Genomic DNA, 19,591 nt, shown 5'->3' on the forward strand with positions numbered 1-19,591 from the left:
TCACACAGTCAGAGGCTATATGCACGGCAGAGGTGAGTTATCATGTTAGGGTCCCATCCGATATGAGGCAACCTCCGCGTGGTGGATGGGGGGACACATTTTGATCAAAAAGTGCGCTAAGAGCCTCCATTTTTTGACCAAGAGTGCTGTTGCAACTTTCTTTTTTGTAAATTTTATATATACATATATATATATATATATATATATATATATATATATATATATATATATGAGTTTATGCCCGTAAATGTAGTGTTATATTGAACGCTGTATGAACTTAGCCTAACAGTGGCAGCCAGGGGGAAAAAGGGGTAATTTTTTTAAAAAATAAATTGGTGACAGAAAGTTAAACAGATTTGTGAATTATTTCTATTAAAATAATGCCAGGAAGTAATACAGATTCATAAATTACTTCTATTAAAACATCTTAATCCTTCCAGTACTTATCAGCTGCTGTATGCTCCACAGGAAGTTGTATAGTTCTTTACAGTCTGCCCACAGTGCTCTGTGCTGACACCTCTGTCCATGTCAGGAACTGTCCAGAGCAGGAGAGGTTTGCTATGGGAATTTGTTCCTGCTCTGGACAGTTCCTGACATGGAAAGAGGTGGCAGCAGAGAGCACTGTAGGCAGACTAGAAAGAACTACACAACTTTCTCTGGAGCATAAAGCAGCTGATAATTACTGGAAGGATTAAGATGTTTTAATAGAAGTAATTTATGAATCTGTATTACTTTTTGGCATCATTTCCATCCAAATACCCCTTTAAAAGCACCATGGATTTTGCTATGCAGCTTCTTGTGCTAATTTTGATGTGGTTTTTCAGGTGTTTCAGGTGTATTATTATTATTTTTTTTATGTATGTTCAGGCGCTTTTTGATTTTAATTTAAAAAAACATATGATTTTTTTTTAACATTTACCATTAAATTCAATGGGAGGTGGAGGCAAATGTGTTTTCCTGTGTGAACATACCCTTACAGCAAGATCCATGACACCCTCCCTATTCCCCCCCTCCCCCCACTCCCATAACAGTGACCGCAACAGGACCCCAGTACAGGTGGGAACCACAGCACTAACTACAATACTGCCACCATTAGGCCAAGTTCACACATCGTAAAATGTAACAAGGGGCATCCTCTACGTCTAGAGGAAAGAAGGTTTCTACACCAGCACAGATGGGGGTTCTTTACTGTAAGAGCAGTGAGACTGTGGAATTCTCTGCCTGAGGAGGTGTCATGGGGAACTCTGTAATAGAATTCAAAAGGGGTCTGGATATATATTTGGAGAATGATAACATCGCTGGTTATGTATACTAGATTTATAGGGACAGAACGTTGATCCAGGGATTTATTCTGATGCCATATTTGGAGTTGGGAAGGAATTTTTACCTCTAGTACGAGGGTTTTTTGCCTTCCTCAGTAGGGACTCATTAGGGTTATAGGTTGAACTTTTTTCAACCTTACGAACTATGGGGGGGAGATTTATTAAAACCTGTCCAGAGGAAAAGTTGCCCAGTTGCCCATAGCAACCAATCAGATCGCTTCTTTCATTTTTAACAAGGCCTCTGTAAAATGAAAGCAGCGATCTGATTGGTTGCTATGGGCAACTGGGCAACTTTTCCTCTGGACAGGTTTTGATAAATCTCCCCCTATGTTACTATGTTACCGACATGTTTTATTTTAGGAGCGTATTTTGGTCCCTAATTGGCAAAGGCAGGAAAAAAGTGTTGGCGCTTTTTTTTTTCCAAATTTGTAAGACCCCTTTCACACTGACGTTGCACCCCGTCGAGAACGGGCGTTAAAGTCTTCTTTTTTTTTTTTTGTGGCTTTTGTTTGTGATGGGGAGCAACAGGCAAGAACGGGTCCCGGCGACTCCCATTTACTATTATGGGGGCCGCCGGGCGCTGTTGTTTTTTGACGGGAATGGCGTGAAAAAAAGACGGCTCTTGCAGAAATTTTTCTCCCGCTATGCTCACCGGCTCCCCTGACGCCCGTCACACTGCTGTGTCATAATGGCTGTGCGAAAATAGCCTAAACAATGTATGAACTAAGCCATACTGATCCCCCCCCCCCACAACAGTGCTGCCCATTGGGCCCCAATAACTGAGCCGCAGCAGTAACAATCATACTGCCCCTACAACAGTGCCACCCACAGGTGCCAACCCTATAACATTGGGAACTACAACACTCTTACTGCCCCTCATAACAGTGATGTCCCCAGTAACTAAACAACAACTCTTTAAAACCATACAAACCCCCATTAGGCCTCCCACCACAGTACCACCGACAGGACCCCAGTAACAAACAAAGTGCATTCACACCCTACTGCTCCAAGAAGGCCATGTTCACACCTCGGAATTTCTGTGTGAAATTCCGCTTGGAATTCTGCATGGAAAGTCTGCTGCAGCAGAGTCCCATTGAATTCAAGAGGATTCTGCTGCACTGTGTAACCGACGGAATTTCCTGGCCAGATGTTTCCGGCATGGAAGTTCCAAGTTCCGTGTCCGCGGAAAGCATGAACCTGTCCATTCTTTCTGTGGACTCTGCATTCCCGCGCAGTCCTATGCCGGTGCCCGCAGTCTCCGTAATGTCCGCACAGAGATTCCGTAGTGTGAACATAGCCTAACAGTGACAGTCGCATTGTGCTCTGATGGATCTTCTCCCCTGTTACCTCCCTGCGGCTCTTTCTTCCCACTGTTCGTTGTCTCGAATCTCTGGGTAAAATTTGCAAACTTCCAATTGACATTTATAAATATTTGAGAAGAACGATTGTTAATAAATAACTTTATAAGAACCGTCCGTATCGTAGTGAACAGGAGAACTAATGCACATGGAGGATCACAAGCAGCAGAGGTTTTATTAGGACAGTGGTCTAAAAATGTGGCCCTCCAGATGTTGCAAAACTTCAAATCCCAGCATGCCCGGACAGCCAACGGCTGTCCGGGCATGCTGGGATTTGAAGTTTTTGCAACATCTGGAGGGACACTTTTTAAGACAACTGGATTAGGGCAACAACATGGAGAGGCCATCAGTGTTTGGCTGGAGTTCAACCCCTAGTACCTCAATACAGCAGCACAACGGAGGCCCCCTTCATTATTTACGCGGGCACCTCGGGTGGTCTGTGTGGGTGGCTGCGCCTAGACTGCATTACCTGGTGCTCCGACTACGTCTATATCTCATACACTGAAAAAGCTGGGAAGGACGCCGTGTATAGGCTCGATGCGGTCATAAAATAGTTTTTTTTCTTTCTCTATAGGAAGAAAGAAAAATATAGATAACAAATATTTAATTTAAAAAAATCAAAATTAATTATATATATATATATATATATATATATATATATATATATATATGTATACTAAGTCCAGAAATCAGAGCACCAGCCAGGTCATGGATCATGAAAAACTGGAAATCTTTATTATCCCCGTCTCAAATGCAACGACAATGCTTGATGAAGGCTACTACTGCCGAAACGTTGCATTTGAGACGGGGATAATAAAGATTTCCAGTTTTTGATGATCCATGACCTGGCTGGTGCTCTGATTTCTGGACTTGGTGTATCTTGATCCTGGACTGGCTGACCATAGGCACAGAGGTCGACCCCCAGTGCTGTCTTACCTTCTCTTAAATATAAATATATATATATATAGTACAGTATATAGTAGGGATTGACGATATCGTTTTTTTAGAGCCGATACCGATAATCTGTGGCCTTTCAGGCCGATAGCCGATAACGTATAGCGATATCCCGGTATAAGTTATCGGCTAATTCTCCACCCCCCCGGCCCCAAAGAAGCGGCTGCAGATCATTGATTTTAAGGGGTTCTCTGGTGCTTAGACATCTTATCCCCTATCCAAAGGATAGGGGATAAGATGCCTGATCGCGGGAGTTCAGCCGCTGGGGACCCCCGGGATCTTGCACGCGGCACCCCGTTTGTAATCAGTCCCCGGAGCGTGTTCGCTCCGGGTCTGATTACGGACGACCACAAGGCCTCCGCCCCCGTGTGATGTCACGCTCCTCCCCTCAATGCAAGCCTACGGGAGGGGGCATGACAGCTATCACGCCCCCTCCCGTCGCACGCCGCCGGCCTTGTGGTCGTCCGTAATCAGACCCGGAGCGAACACGCTCCCGGGACTGATTACAAACGGGGTGCCGCATGCAAGATCCCGGGGGTCCCCAGCAGCAGAACTCCCGCGATTAGGCATCTTATCCCATATGCTTTGGATAGGGGATAAGATATCCAAGCACCGGAGAACCCCTTTAAAGCAGGAGCTTTTAATCAATGAACTGCAGCCGCTTTTGCGGGGCCAGAGACCGCCGCCGCTTCTCTCTCCCTGCCTGTCTTGGGGTCCTCCTGAGTCCAACCCCCCCCCCTATCCTCTGGCCAGAGACCGCCGCTGCCCGCTCCTCTCCCCCTGCCGGTCCTTAGTCCAACCACCGCCGCTGCCCCATTGCCTCAATTTCAATTACCTGTTCCCGGGGTCCGCGCTACTTGTGGCTTCGGCGGTGTCCTGAGCTGTCACTGTGCGCACTGACGGTGACGCGTTGAGGATGTCGCACGTCATTGCGCAGCGCACAGCGTAACGCAGTACGCCACAGGAGCCAGAAGTAGCGCGGTCCCTGGGCCCCGGGAACAGGTAATTATAAAACCGGGGATGGAGGAGGTATGGGGCAGCGGCGGTCTCTGGCCGGGGGGCATTATCGGCAAGGTAATTGCCGATACCGATAACGTCCAAAATCGTGAATATCGGCCAAACCGATAATCGGTGGATCACTAGTGTATAGATACAAGTAAGGCTCCTTTCACACTACCGTTTTCGCCCGGTAGGTGACGTCCGTTAGGAAGATAGTGGGAGAAAAATTTGTCCTTGCGACATCTTCCAGCTATCTTCCGCCGCAATAACGGGAGTTATAACGGATATTAGAGAAACCCCATTGAAGTGAACGGGATCCTCTTTGCCCGTTATAACTCCCGTTAGGCTCCGTTACAGAAATGGATGTTAATGGCAGACAAAGTAGTAAAATAAAAAGCCACTAATGTCCGTTTGTAAGGAAGTGTGAAAGAAGCCTAAGAGCAGCACAACCAGTCAATGTCCACTATGATGCGGGTGCATGACCGCGCTCCAGTTCAAGTGAAAAAACGTGAAGGTTTATTTCCTCATAAGAGGTGATGCAACGTTTCGACCGTCTGCACAATGCTTCAGTCTTGAAACGTTGCATCACCTCTTATGAGGAAATAAACCTTATGAGGAAATAAATGTTTTCTCACTTAAACAGAAGTGCTGTGGGATAGATTATTTATCCTATATATATATATATATATATATATATATATATATATATATATGACAAATATAAAAAAAATTGATTACAAAAAATATTATATATATATATCAAATATAAAAAAAGATTTAAAAAGATATAGATAACAAAAAATGATACATAATCCCCTTAAGGCCTCCTACACACACTTTATATAAATGGATATCATTCGTTTTTTGGGTGACATTTCAGGTAAAGCCTATGAGAAAACGCCTGGAAAAAAATCCATAACTAAAGGATGCAAGGATGCAAAAAATAAAGGACAAGGACCCAAAATAACATCAATAGAGTATAGTTTGCAGTTCCTTTTTATATTTTATTTTTTTGTGCTTCCCATCTTATTCAATATATTATCAATAAAAACCACAGCTAAGCAAGGCCTGACACAACTTGATAGATGGAAAATTAAAAAGTGATATGTCTCAGAATACGGGGATTCATACGAGCCTTGTATTTCTTCTGAGGGTCAATACAATTACAGCAATACTCAATTTATATAGATTCTGTTATGTTTTACTACTTTAAAGAGCGCATGTCGAGACCTCAAATACCAGCCTCGCGACCTGGCAGATATGGAGGACAGCGTTCTGACGCTTTTCTCCTCAACCCCCGTATTACTGCAGAAAGCTGATGGCCTTGACTGCTATCTATTCACAGGGTTGGACATGGCGACTTCCAGTCAGGCTTCCGCACGCTCTCCCACCAGTCAGCCGTCATTGACAGTCTAAGCATAGTGCTTCACCCTGAACTCAGGCCGTCATCCGTGCCGGTCTAGGCGGGAGGAGGCTGGGCGAGCATGATTGGAAGCCACCATGTCCACTCCCCTGTGACTAGATATCCGACCAGGCCAGCAAAATTTCTGATGGCGGCCCTGTGGGTCAGTAATGGTGTGGGGTGGCATTTCTTTGGGGGGGCCGCACAGCCCTCCATGTGCTTGCCAGAGGTAGCCTGACTGCCAGTAGGTACCGAGATGAGATCCTCAGACCCCTTGTGAGACCATATGCTGGTGCGGTTGGCCCTGGGTTCCTCCTAATACAAGACAATGCTAGACCTCATGTGGCTGGAGTGTGTCAGCAGTTCCTACAAGAGGAAGGTATTGATGCTATGGACTGGCCGCCCGTTCCCCTGAATCCGATTGAGCACATCTGGGACATCTCGCTCCATCCACCACAGACTGTCCAGGAGTTTGTGAATGCTTTAGTCCAGGTCTGGGAGGACATCCCTCAGGAGACCATCCTCCACCTCATCAGGATCATGCCCAGGCATTGTAGGGAGGTCATACGGGCACGTGGAGGCCACACACACTACTGAGCCTCATTGGGACTTGTATTAAGGACTTTACATAAAGTTGGATCAGCCTGTAGTGGGGTTTTCCTCTATGATTTTGAGGGTGACTCCATATCCAGACCTCCAGGGGTTCATACATTTTGATTTCCATTGATAATTTTTGTGGGATTTTGTTGTCAGCGCATTCAACTATGTAAAGAGGAAAGTATTTCATACGATTAGTTCATTCATTCAGATCTAGGATGTGTTATCTTAGTGTTCCCTTTATTTTTTTGAGCAGTGTACGAGAACTCATTGAGTCTTCTATAAGGAATTAAGCAGGTGTCTCATCCTCAGGAGTCCGGGGCTGGATATGAAGATGTGTCTCGTCCTTACAGGGGTGTGGAAATTTAATAAAAAACTACTTGTCCACGGGACTAAAACGGAGCAAAATCTACTTGTCCCTCATGGCGATCCACTTGTCCGGGTCAATTTTTCGCTTTTATGCTCTCGTTTTTTCCTCCTCGCCCTATAATAGCCATAACATAAGATAATTTAGCAAATTTGGTGGTTTTCTTTTCTTCGCCATTTACCTTGTGGTTGAGCTAACATGTTATTTTGATACTTTAGGCCGCCTGATTACAGCGATACCAGATTTATATAGTTTCCGTCATGTTTTACTAATAAAAAAAAAAATTCTGAACTTTTTCAAATTTTTTTTAATTGCCATTTTCTGACCCCTGTAGCTTTTTATTTTTTTTTTTATTTTTTTCTCATACGAGGCTGTATGAGGGCTAATTTTTTGTGCCATAATCTTTGTTTTGTATCGGTACCATTTTGGTATTGATCTGACTTTTTAAATGCTTTTAACTTTTTTCTGGGATATTATAAAAATTGCAATTCTGTGTTTTTTTTTTTTTTTTTACATTTACGTCATTTTCCGTACGGGATACATAATGTTATATTTTAATAGTTTGTACAATTACGCACGCAGCAATACTAAATATGTTTATTATTATGTTAACATGTTTTATATAGGAAAAGGGGGATGATTCAAACTTTTAATATGGAAGGGGTTAATGTGTGTCTTTTAAACATTTATTAAAACATTTTTTTTACACTTTATTAGTCCCTTAGTGGACTTTTAGGAGGAATCATTAGATTTCTCATACAGATCAATAGAGTTCTATTGAACTCCATTGATCTGTGTGCTCTGCGATCCATTGATTCTGAAAACAGCCGGGGGCTGCAGAGTATGGAGTGGGCACAAGTCCAGACCCAGTTCCATACACCCCTCTGAGCGCCCCTGTACTTGGCAGGGGCTTTCTGGTCCAGCCCTGCTTCAGGACTAAGGGCTAAGGGCCTGAAAAATTCACCTGCCCGGCGCCCGGAACTGCATGTCTTGGGCGCCGGGCGATAGGAATTCCACATCCCTGCTTTAGGAGTCTGGGGTGTGGATATGAAGATGTATCTCATCCTTAGGAGTCTGGGGTGTGGATATGAAGATGTGTCTCATCCTTAGGAGTCTGGGGTGTGGATATGAAGATGTATCTCATCCTTAGGAGTCTGGGGTGTGGATATGAAGATGTATCTCATCGTTAGGAGTCTGGGGTGTGGATATGAAGATGTATCTCATCCTTAGTCTGGGGTGTGGATATGAAGATGTATCTCATCCTTAGTCTGGGGTGTGGATATGAAGATGTATCTCATCCTTAGTCTGGGGTGTGGATGGATATGAAGATGTATCTCATCCTTAGTCTGGGGTGTGGATGGATATGAAGATGTATCTCATCCTTAGTCTGGGGTGTGGATGGATATGAAGATGTATCTCATCCTTAGTCTGGGGTGTGGATGGATATGAAGATGTATCTCATCCTTAGTCTGGGGTGTGGATATGAAGGAGATGTATCTCATCCTTAGGAGTCTGGGGTGTGGATGGATATGAAGATGTATCTCATCCTTAGTCTGGGGTGTGGATGGATATGAAGATGTATCTCATCCTTAGTCTGGGGTGTGGATGGATATGAAGATGTATCTCATCCTTAGTCTGGGGTGTGGATATGAAGGAGATGTATCTCATCCTTAGTCTGGGGTGTGGATGGATATGAAGATGTATCTCATCCTTAGTCTGGGGTGTGCATATGAAGGAGATGTATCTCATCCTTAGTCTGGGGTGTGGATGGATATGAAGATGTATCTCATCCTTAGTCTGGGGTGTGGATATGAAGGAGATGTATCTCATCCTTAGTCTGGGGTGTGGATATGAAGGAGATGTATCTCATCCTTAGTCTGGGGTGTGGATGGATATGAAGATGTATCTCATCCTTAGTCTGGGGTGTGCATATGAAGGAGATGTATCTCATCCTTAGTCTGGGGTGTGGATGGATATGAAGATGTATCTCATCCTTAGTCTGGGGTGTGGATGGATATGAAGATGTATCTCATCCTTAGTCTGGGGTGATGATATGAAGATGTATCTCATCCTTAGGAGTCTGGGGTGTGGATGGATATGAAGATGTATCTCATCCTTAGTCTGGGGTGTGGATATGAAGATGTATCTCATCCTTAGTCTGGGGTGTGGATGGATATGAAGATGTATCTCATCCTTAGTCTGGGGTGTGGATGGATATGAGGTCGATGCGATGTAATGTCTTGGAGTTACCGTCGTACAATTTATACTCTGTTCTTCCTGGAATTGATAAAATGCATTGACAGAAGGTGAACGGCTGGGGGGAGGGGATTATCTGCTTTATATTGGGATGACAATGATTTGGAAGGTCAGATAAGGTCCAGATGGGGAGTTTATGGGTCATGATTTGAGCCCATGAAGCTTTAATAGGATTTTCCCTGTGAATGTAAATATAATGACAAGTGTAGGAGCCATAAGTTTACACCCTTTATGGGCCTTATAAATAACAATGTACTCGCTGCGTGGAAACCGTAGTAAAGTGAATGAGATGAGAGAAGATAAGAGACTCCTAGGTTTCCATTACCTGTTACTTTGTAGGGACTAGATCAGTGATCTCCAACCTGTGGTGCTGAAGGGTATCGGGGTTCCGAAGGGTATCGGGGTCCCCCCCCCTTCATTCTCCTATGAGTTAGCCATCTATGTAGTGTGGAGGGAATGGGCACATTCCACTGCTTATGCCCTCTTAAAAAAGATGGATGCACATGTACGTTCTGGTGGCCTGGTACTTAAAGGGGTTATCCAGGAAAAAAAATTTTTTTTTATATATCAACTGGTTCCAGAAAGTTAAACAGATTTGTAAATTACTTCTATTAAAAAATCTTAATCCTTTCAGTACTTATGAGCTTCTGAAGTTAAGGTTGTTCTTTTCTGTCTAAGTGCTCTCTGATGACACGTGTCTCGGGAACCGTCCAGTTTAGAAGCAAATCCCCATAGCAAACCTCTTCTAAACTGGGCGTTTCCTGAGACACGTGTCATCAGAGAGCACTTAGACAGAAAAGAACAACCTAAACTTCAGAAGCTCATAAGTACTGAAAGGATTAAGATTTTTTAATAGACGTAATTTACAAATCTGTTTAACTTTCTGGAGCCAGTTGATATATATAAAAAAAGTTTTTTCCTGGATAACCCCTTTAAATGGATACTCCGGTGGAAAACTTTTAGGTCTTTTTAAGTCAACTGGTGCCAGAAAGTTAAACAGATTTGTAAATTACTTCTATTAAAAAATCTTAATCCTTCCAGTACTTATACAGCTGTATACTACAGAGAAAATTCTTTTCATTTTTGAATTTTTTTTCTATCTGATCAAAGTGCTCTCTGCCGACACCTCTGTCCATGTCAGGAACTGTCCAGAGCAGAAGAAAATCCCCATAGAATATCTCTCCTGCTCTGGACAGTTCCTGATACGTAAAGAGGTGTCAGCAGAGAGCACTGTGGTCAGACAGAAAAGAAATTCAAAAAGAAAAGAATAGTATACAGCAGCAGATAAGTACTGGAAGGATTAAGATTTTTTTTTTTTATAGAAGTAATTTACAAATCTCTTTAACTTTCTGGCACCAGTTCATTTAAAAAAAAAAAAAAATGTTTTCCACCGGAGTACCCCTTTAAAGGGAATAGAAAAACAGCCATATTTACTGAACTGAGCTGCAATACCACATACAACCTGAGGACAGGATGGTGCTGTTTTTGGACAAAAGCTTTTCTGATCCTGGATAACCTCTTTATTCCACAAGGAAGTACATTTACATCCTGAACTGCATTCTGTAAATGAAGCGAGTGCCGGAGCTGTGATTGTATCATAGAAGAGTGTCTACACAGCTGTGCATGCGCAGTCAATGGCGGACATCGGCGATCTCAACAATGTCTGACATTAACCCCTTAAAGGAGTACTTCGCTGCTCAGCGTTTGGAACAAACTGTTCCAAACTGTCACGCCCCGTCCCCTCAATGCAAGTCTATGGGAGGGGGCGTGACAGCCGTCACGCCCCCTCCCATAGACTTGCATTGAGGGGGCGGTGCTATGATGACACGAGCTCCCAGCACTGGCTTCAGCATTTGGAACAGTTTGTTCCAAACGCTGAGCAGCGAGGTACCCCTTTAAGTGCCATGATCAACAACGATCACGGACTTAAAGGGGTACTCCGGTGAAAACCTTTTTTCTTTTAAATCAACTGGTGGCAGAAAGTTAAACATATTTGTAAATTACTTCTATTAAAAAATCTTAATCCTTCCAGTACTTATTAGCTGCTGAATGCTACAGAGGAAATTCCTTTGTTTTTGGAACACTGATGACATCACGAGCACAGTGCTCTCTGCTGACATCTCTGTCCATTTTAGTAACCATGCATAGCAGATGTATGCTAAGGGCAGCATGGTGGCTCAGTGGTTAGCACAGCTGCCTTGCAGTGCTGGGGACTTGGGTTCAAATCCCACTAAGGACAGCAATAAAAAAAGCATTATTATTATAATAACGTAAGCAGAGAGAACTGTGGTCGTGATGTCATCAGAGAGCATTCCAGAAAGAAAAGAATTTCCTCTGTAGTATTCAGCAGCTAATAAGTACAGGAAGGATTAAGATTTTTTTAATAGAAGTAATTTACAAATATGTTTAACTTTCTGCCACCAGTTGATTTAAAAGAAAAAAGGTTTTCACCGGAGTACCCCTTTAAGAGCCTGAAGGATAGCTCCACTGCCCGATTGACGCTTATATGCAAGGGTCTGATCGGTTTCCATGCCAGCCGGAGTCCCGCCGAATACCTTGGTGCTGGCTCTGGCAGACTCTGTAAACAGATCGCTGATCACACTGATCAGTGCAGCTACATAGCATTGTTCAGTATTAGGAATCTAATACTTTTCAAACAAAAATAAACATGTTTGGTACCACCATGAGCGGAATTGTAAAAAGGAACCCCCAAAAGTTTTGCCGTTTTAAGGTAAAATGAAAGGTGTCATTACAGAGTCATGCAAAAAGCCAACCCAATATGGCCCTGTAGATGCAAAAATAACACCGTTATGTTTCCACTATGTACTTAAAGGGGTATTTTGCCCTTAAGATGTCTGACCGCAGGGGTCCAACTGTTGGGACTCCCCCGCGCATCGCAGCACCTCAGTCACCCAGTGCACGGAGCGAACTCTGCTCCGTGCCGGATGATGGGTGATCACAGCTGTCATGCCCCTTCCCTTCATGTCTATGGGAGGAGGCATGAGGGCCTTATACTAGCTGTCACGCCCTCTCCCATAGACATGATTGGAGGGGGCGTGGCATGGCGTGACATCACAAATGTGGAAGCTTCAAGGTTTCAGGTTTAGAATGCTGTGGTGCCAGACCGGAGATCGTCCTTTGGGTAGGGGAAAAGATGTCTTTGGGGCGGAGTACCCCTTTAAGGTATTAATGATATAACCATCCTGAGTTTGACACCTACTTTGCATTTCCCATTCTCTAGAGATCACTTCTGCTAGGAAAGATTACAGTGAAAGGTGACATATCTATATAGATAACACAGGACCCACCATTCACAATAGGTGATGGACACAGCTCTCCTCCTTCCCTCACTGCACACTGACTTCTGCACAGGTGACAAAGCATGCCCACAACAAACGTCCCCTTCAGCCTGTTATTTCCTATGGTCATGTGGCTGATGTAAAGCAGTTTAATCGTTCCCATAATAATGTACAAAAAATGAAATAAAAAAAGTCTAATCAGAAAAAAACATGTTTAACCCCTATAGCGAAACCAGAGGTTTCGGTGGGCTTCATGGGGTCCGTTAAATACAAATTGTGCCAGAGGTTGTTATTAGAGATGAGCGAACTTACAGTAAATTCGATTCGTCACGAACTTCTCGGCTCGGCAGTTGATGGCTTTTCCTGCATAAATTAGTTCAGCTTTCCGGTGGGCTGGAAAAGGTGGATACATTCCTAGGAAAGAGTCTCCTAGGACTGTATCCACCTTTTCCAGCCCACCGGAGCACCGGAAAGCTGAACTAATTTATGCAGGATAAGTCATCAACTGCCGAGCCGAGAAGTTCGTGACGAATCGAATTTACTGTAAGTTCGCTCATTATTATTATTTCTTATTATTTATTCATATAGCACCCTTTTGGTTCCAGGGCACTTTACATATGAGGAGGTGAGGAGAACTCCGGAGGCAATTGGTACTTAAAGGGGTATTCCGGGCAAAAACATTTTATCGCCTATCCAAAGGATAAGGGATAAGATGTCTGATTGCGGGGGGCCCGACCGCTGGGACCCTCCCGCGTTCTCCCTGCAGCACCAAGATTCTATGCGGGAGCTGCATCTCCAGTCGTCTCCGGCGCTCTACCCCAGTTATCCAGTACACGAAGCAAACTCCGCTCCGTGCCAGATGACGAGAGATCACAGCCGTCACGCCCCCTCCCATAGACATGAATGGCGGGGGCGTGGCATGACATTGCGGCACTAGCTCAGAGATCGCTGGGGTCCATCCAGCTGTTAAAAAACTACAACTCCTCTGCTGCTCTGACAACCCAGCAGAGAAATAAAACTTACCTTTTATTAATGTGAATCTAAAATAAATAAAAAAAAACAAGCAAGGGCCCTATATGTACCGTATTTTTCGCATGTTTATTTCCTTTGTGTGTATTGGAACTAAACCAAAAAAGAAGGAAAAAAAGCAAATTGGACATAATGTCACCAAACTCCAAAAATGGGCTGGACAAAATTATTGGTACCCTTTCAAAATTGTGGATAAATAAGATTGTTTCAAGCATGTGATGCTCCTTTACACTCACCTGGGGCAAGTAAGAGGTGTGGGCAATATAAAAATCGCACCTGAAAGCAGATAAAAAGGAGAGAAGTTCACACTAAGCATGGATAACAGAAAGAGGAGAAGAGAACTGTCTTAGGACTTGAGAACCAAAATTGTGAATAAATATCAACGATCTCAAGGTTACAAGTCCATCTCCAGAGATCTAGATTTGTCTTTGTCCACAGTGCGCAACATTATCAAGACGTTTACAACCCATGGCACTGTAGATAATCTCCCTGGGCGAGGACAGAAGAGAAAAATTGATGAAAGGTGTCAACACAGGATAGTCCGTATGGTGGATAAGCAGCCCCAAACAAGTTCCAAAGATATTCAAGCTGTCCTGCAGGCTCAGGGAACATCAGTTTCAGGCTAGGATTCCACTTGTTTTTTTGTGCTGCTTTTTTGGGATAAAAAAAAAAACACCTGAAAAAACGCCAGTGCAATGTCCTGCGTCTGGCGTTTTTTCATTTGTGTGGAAATTGCATTTTTGTCACCTTTTGGCATTTTTTTTCTGGTACCCAAAATTTGTTGGGTGCCAAAAAAAAAAAGGATGCTGCGGTGATGGAAAACATTTTATTAAACGAAATGTATATATTTTATAACAAACTTTTTATTATTTTTTAATAAGATGTGTGTTTCACTTTTTTCTCTCTATTTTTTACATTTTTTTGTTAGTACTACTACTCCCAGCATAGAACACACTGTTCCATGATGGGAGTAGTAGTACCTGTAGTAATAGACAGATCGCCCCGGGTCTCAGTCCTGACACCCAATGCGATCGTCCATAATATAGCACAGATGCCGCTGTATACAGCGCTCACATCTCTGCACTATACTCCGGCCAGTGATGTGACTAAAACATAATTCATTCATATTTCCCACCCAGAGCTGTGATTGGCCGGATGGTTGCAGCCAATCACAGCTCTGAAGGAAATATGAATGAATGAGAGGCCGGCCTGCAGTATAATGCAGAGCAGGGATGCAAGCGATGTATACAGTCGCTCCATCTCTGCTATAGACAGGACGATCACAGCGAGTGTCAGTAGTGATACCCGCTATGATCTGTCACTTACTGCAGGTACTCCTACTCCCAACATGGAGTACACTCTGTTCCATGCTGGGAGCTGTAGTATCTGCATTAGTAGACAGATCGCAGCGAGTGTAACTTCTGACACTAGCTGTGATCTGTCTATTAATGCAGGTACTACAGCTCCCAGCATGAGGCAGTGTGCGCTCCATGTTGGGAGTAGTAGTGCCTACATTTATGGAAAGATCACAGCAGGTATCACTCCTGACACCCGCTGTGATCCTCCTGTATAATGTATAGATGCAAGCGCTCTTCTAAGTTCTATGGTCCCCTGCACGGCCGTATATATACACATATTCCTATTTCTCACAGAGAGCTGTGATTGGCTGGAACCATCTGGCCAATCACAGCTCTCTGTGGGAAATATGAATCAGTGTATATATACGTCAGTGCAGGGGACCATAGAAGAGCGGCCGCCGCATCTATATATTATACAGAAAGATCTCAGCGGGCGATCAGTCTATTAGTACAGGTACTACTACTCCCATCATGGAACAGTGTGTTCCATGCTGGGAGTAGTAGTACTACCTAAAAAAATGTTAAAAATAAAGAAAAAAGGGAAAAACACACACACAATACAATTTTATAATTGTCGGCTACATTTTTATTTCCCCGCACACATAAATTGATCCCTGTTTAAAAAGTAATAGTTTTTTTTAATAAAAAATATAAATTTCGTTAGATATAATTTTTCCTTCACTACTGTATCTTTAAAAAAAAAAAAAAAAAATTTAATGGTACCCTACGAAATTTTATTCAAAACAGGTATCTCCATCACTTTTTTGGATCGCTAAAGTCCAAAAAAGATTAAAAACCGCCCGCAAAAACGCCAAAGTTAAAACCCACATATCGTTTTTCTTGGCGTTTTCTCACTCCCGTAGACTTCTATTGGAGCAAAACGCCACGATATTGTCTAAAAACGCTGGTTTGAGCGACATACAGTGTTTTTTTCAAAACGCCAAGGAGCTGAAAAAAACGCAAAAAAGTGAAAAAATACCAAAAGGATAAAAAAAAAAAAAACGCCAAGTGGAATTAGAAATTTGCGATTTCTCATTGATTTACAGCTAACATCTGGCCACAGCGTTTTTTGGCCAAAAAAACGCCATGCGGCAGAATTGGCGTTTTGCTTGGCGTTTTTGCAAAAAAAAAAAACAAGTGGAATTCCAGCCTCAGCGCGAACTATCCGTCGACATTTAAATGAAATGAAACGCTATGGAGGAGACCCAGGAGGACCCCACTATGGAGGAGACCCAGGAGGACCCCACTATGGAGGAGACGAAGGAGGACCCCACTATGGAGGAGACCCAGGAGGACCCCACTATGGAGGAGACCCAGGAGGACCCCACTATGGAGGAGACGAAGGAGGACCCCACTATGGAGGAGACCCAGGAGGAGCCCACTATGGAGGAGACCCAGGAGGACCCCACTATGGAGGAGACCCAGGAGGACCCCACTATGGAGGAGACCCAGGAGGACCCCACTATGGAGGAGACCCAGGAGGACCCCACTATGGAGGAGACCCAGGAGGACCCCACTATGGAGGAGACCCAGGAGGACCCCACTATGGAGGAGACCCAGGAGGTCCCCACTATGGAGGAGACCCAGGAGGACCCCGCTATGGAGGAGACCCAGGAGGACCCCACTATGGAGGAGACCCAGGAGGACCCCACTGCTGACACAGAGACAGAAAAAAAGCAAGACTACAATTTACCTAAATAAACTTGAGTAACCAAAATCCTTCTGGGAAAACGTCTTGTGGACAGATGAGACCAAGATAGAGCTTTTTGGTAAAGCTCATCATTCTACTGTTTACCGAAAACGGAATGAGGCCTACAAAGAAAAGAACACAGTACCTACAGTGACATATGGTGGAGGTCAGTGATGTTTTGGGTTGTTTTGCTGCCTCTGGCACTGGGGGCCTTGAATGTGTACAAGACATCATGAAATCTGAGGATTACCAATGGATTTTGGGTCGCACTGTACAGCCCAGTGTCAGAAAGCTGGGTTTGTGTCCGAGATCTTGGGTCTTCCAGCAGGACAATGACCCCAAACATACGTCAAAAAGCCCCAGAAATGGATGACAACAAAGCGCTGGAGAGTTCTGAAGTGTCAGCAATGAGTCCAGATCTAAATCCCATTGATCACCTGTGGAGAGATCTTATAATTACTGTTGGGAAAAGGCGCCTTCCAATAAGAGACCTGGAGCAGTTTGTAAAGGAAGAGCGGTCCAACATTCCGGCTGAGAGGTGTAAGAAGCTTATTGATGGTTATAGGAAGACACTGATTTCAGTTATTTTTTTCCAAAGGGTGTGCAACTAAATATTAAGTTAAGGGTGCCAATAATTTTGTCCAGACCATTTTTGGAGTTTGGTGACATTATGACCAATTTGCTTTTTTTCCTCCCTTTTTTGGTTTAGTTCCAATACACACAAAGGGAATAAACGTGTATAGCAAAACATGTGTTTCTGCAATCCTTTTCTGTGAGAAATTTTCTTGAAAAAAATAAATAAATATATATATATTCACATGCACCTGCAGTGCACATTTAGAGATTAGTGCCGTAACCCCGTTGATGTTAAAACATTTAGCAATGCCCCCCAACATGTTTCATCACCCTACACATGGCGTCCTCAGGGGTAATACTGAGTAATACTGGTGTCAGGTGACCTGCATCTTACATGCCGACCTGAAGGGATTGTTCTGCATAGTCGATGTGTTGTGAGGAATAGTAGCATTTACAGGTTCTCTATAAAGCGCAGAAATGTCCCTGGAAATGAATGCAGCCGGCAGTAATGCAGTCATAGTAGCTGACGTGCTCGCTGATTCAGGTCCATCCCAGATCTCCATAATGAGAAGTATTTCTGGTAACTCAGACCGTGACATCACCAGATTTCTCATGCGACAAATACGTCTCTCCGTTAATAGAGTAAATATTTAGGCTGTGTGCACACAACAGGGAAATCCAGGGCAGAATCTACGGTAGAACTCCAGGGCAGAAACTCTTGATGTCTGCTGAGGGTTTTCTTATGTAATCTGCCTCAAAAAGTGACTTATCCCTGTGCACGTCACCCTGCCTCCTCCAATGCACCTGTGCTTCTTCCTTCAGCGCGGTGTAACCTTATGGAGGAAGCAGGGTGACAGGTATCATCACAAACCCTCCAATGTATCATCACAAACCCTCCAAGCTTGTCACCTTTCTTGCAAAAAAAATACCGGCCATGCTAATCTGCATAATTCATTATATATGCGTGACATCACAGGATACACATATGCGGGGGATAATTTTGTCCTATTCTGACCCCTATAACTTCTTTATTTCTCCTTATACGGCCTGTATGAGGGTCATTTTTTGCGCCCCGATATGTGATTTTTAACAGGATCGTTTTTGTTTCGATGGACTTTTTGATCACTTTTTAAATTAAATTCGGGAGTTGCAGTTAGTTACTAACTACAACTCTCAGCATGCCCTGATACAGCCTGTGGCTCAGCAGCTGCCCCAAAGGAAAATTACAACTCCCAGCATGTTGGACTACATAGAAGTATATAGTATATATAGTATAGGTCAGTGTTTCCCAACCAGGGGTTCCTACAGCTGTTGGAAAACTACAACTCCCAGCATGTTGGACTATATAGTAGTATATAGTATAGGTCAGTGTTTCCCAACAAGGGGTGCCTCCAGCTGTTGCAAAACTATAACTCCCAGCATGTTGGACTATATAGTAGTATATAGTATAGGTCATTGTTTCCCAACCAGAGGTGTCTCCAGCTGTTGCAAAACTACAACTCCCAGCATGTTGGACTATATAGTAGTATATAGTACAGGTCAGTGTTTCCCAACCAGGGTGCCTCCAGCTGTTGGAAAACTACAACTCCCAGAAAATTGGACTATACAGTGGTCCCTCAAGTTACAATATTAATTGGTTCCAGGACGACCATTGTATGTTGAAACCATTGTATGTTGAGACCAGAACTCTATGGAAACCTGGTAATTGGTTCTGAAACCACCAAAATGTCATCCAAAAATAGAAAAAAAGTGAGGATTAAAGAAAAATAAGTAGATAACTAATATAGATAAAGCAAATCCTTATATATAAAAGTAGGAAAGATCTGCTGGGAGCTGTAATTACTGTCTATGTCAGTGTTTCCCAAGCAGGGAGCCTCCAGCTGTTGCAAAACTACAACTCCCAGCATGCGCGGACAGCCAACGGCTGTCCGGGCATCCTGGGAGTTGTAGTTTTGCAACAGCTGAGGCCACCCTGCTTGGGAAGCACTGGTCTATGTAGAGGACAGGAGCTTCTTCAGGGTCCTGTACGGTACACAATGTCCTAAAAAGTAATGGAGTCGCCCTCATCTGGTGTTCAAAGGAGCAGGTAACCCAGGTACAGGTAAAGTGTACAGAACATGTAATACCTCCCTGTACTGTAGGGGGCGCTACCAGACACCAGTCAGTGCATACACTTCAGTAATACAGGTAAAGTGTACAGAACATGTAATACCTCCCTGTACTGTAGGGGGCGCTACCAGACACCAGTCAGTGCATGCACTTCAGTAATACAGTTTTACCAGTGAATGCCCATTCTGATTGGTCAGATCTTCCAGCCATTGACAGGTATCACAGATCTGGACTGTCTGTACATTGTATGTTGAGTCTGGTTTCAACTTACGATG

The 19,591-nt window shown here is 43.7% G+C and overlaps 1 protein-coding gene across 12 annotated transcripts in view; it reads left to right on the forward strand.

The window, feature by feature from the left end:
• Positions 1–19,591, forward strand: part of SYNGAP1 (synaptic Ras GTPase activating protein 1) — a 343,920-nt gene that overhangs the window by 34,660 nt on the left and 289,669 nt on the right. The gene's annotated exons all lie outside the window — the stretch shown is intronic.

Source organism: Hyla sarda, chromosome 9, assembly GCF_029499605.1.
Source record: "Hyla sarda isolate aHylSar1 chromosome 9, aHylSar1.hap1, whole genome shotgun sequence".
Taxonomy (NCBI): domain Eukaryota; kingdom Metazoa; phylum Chordata; class Amphibia; order Anura; family Hylidae; genus Hyla; species Hyla sarda.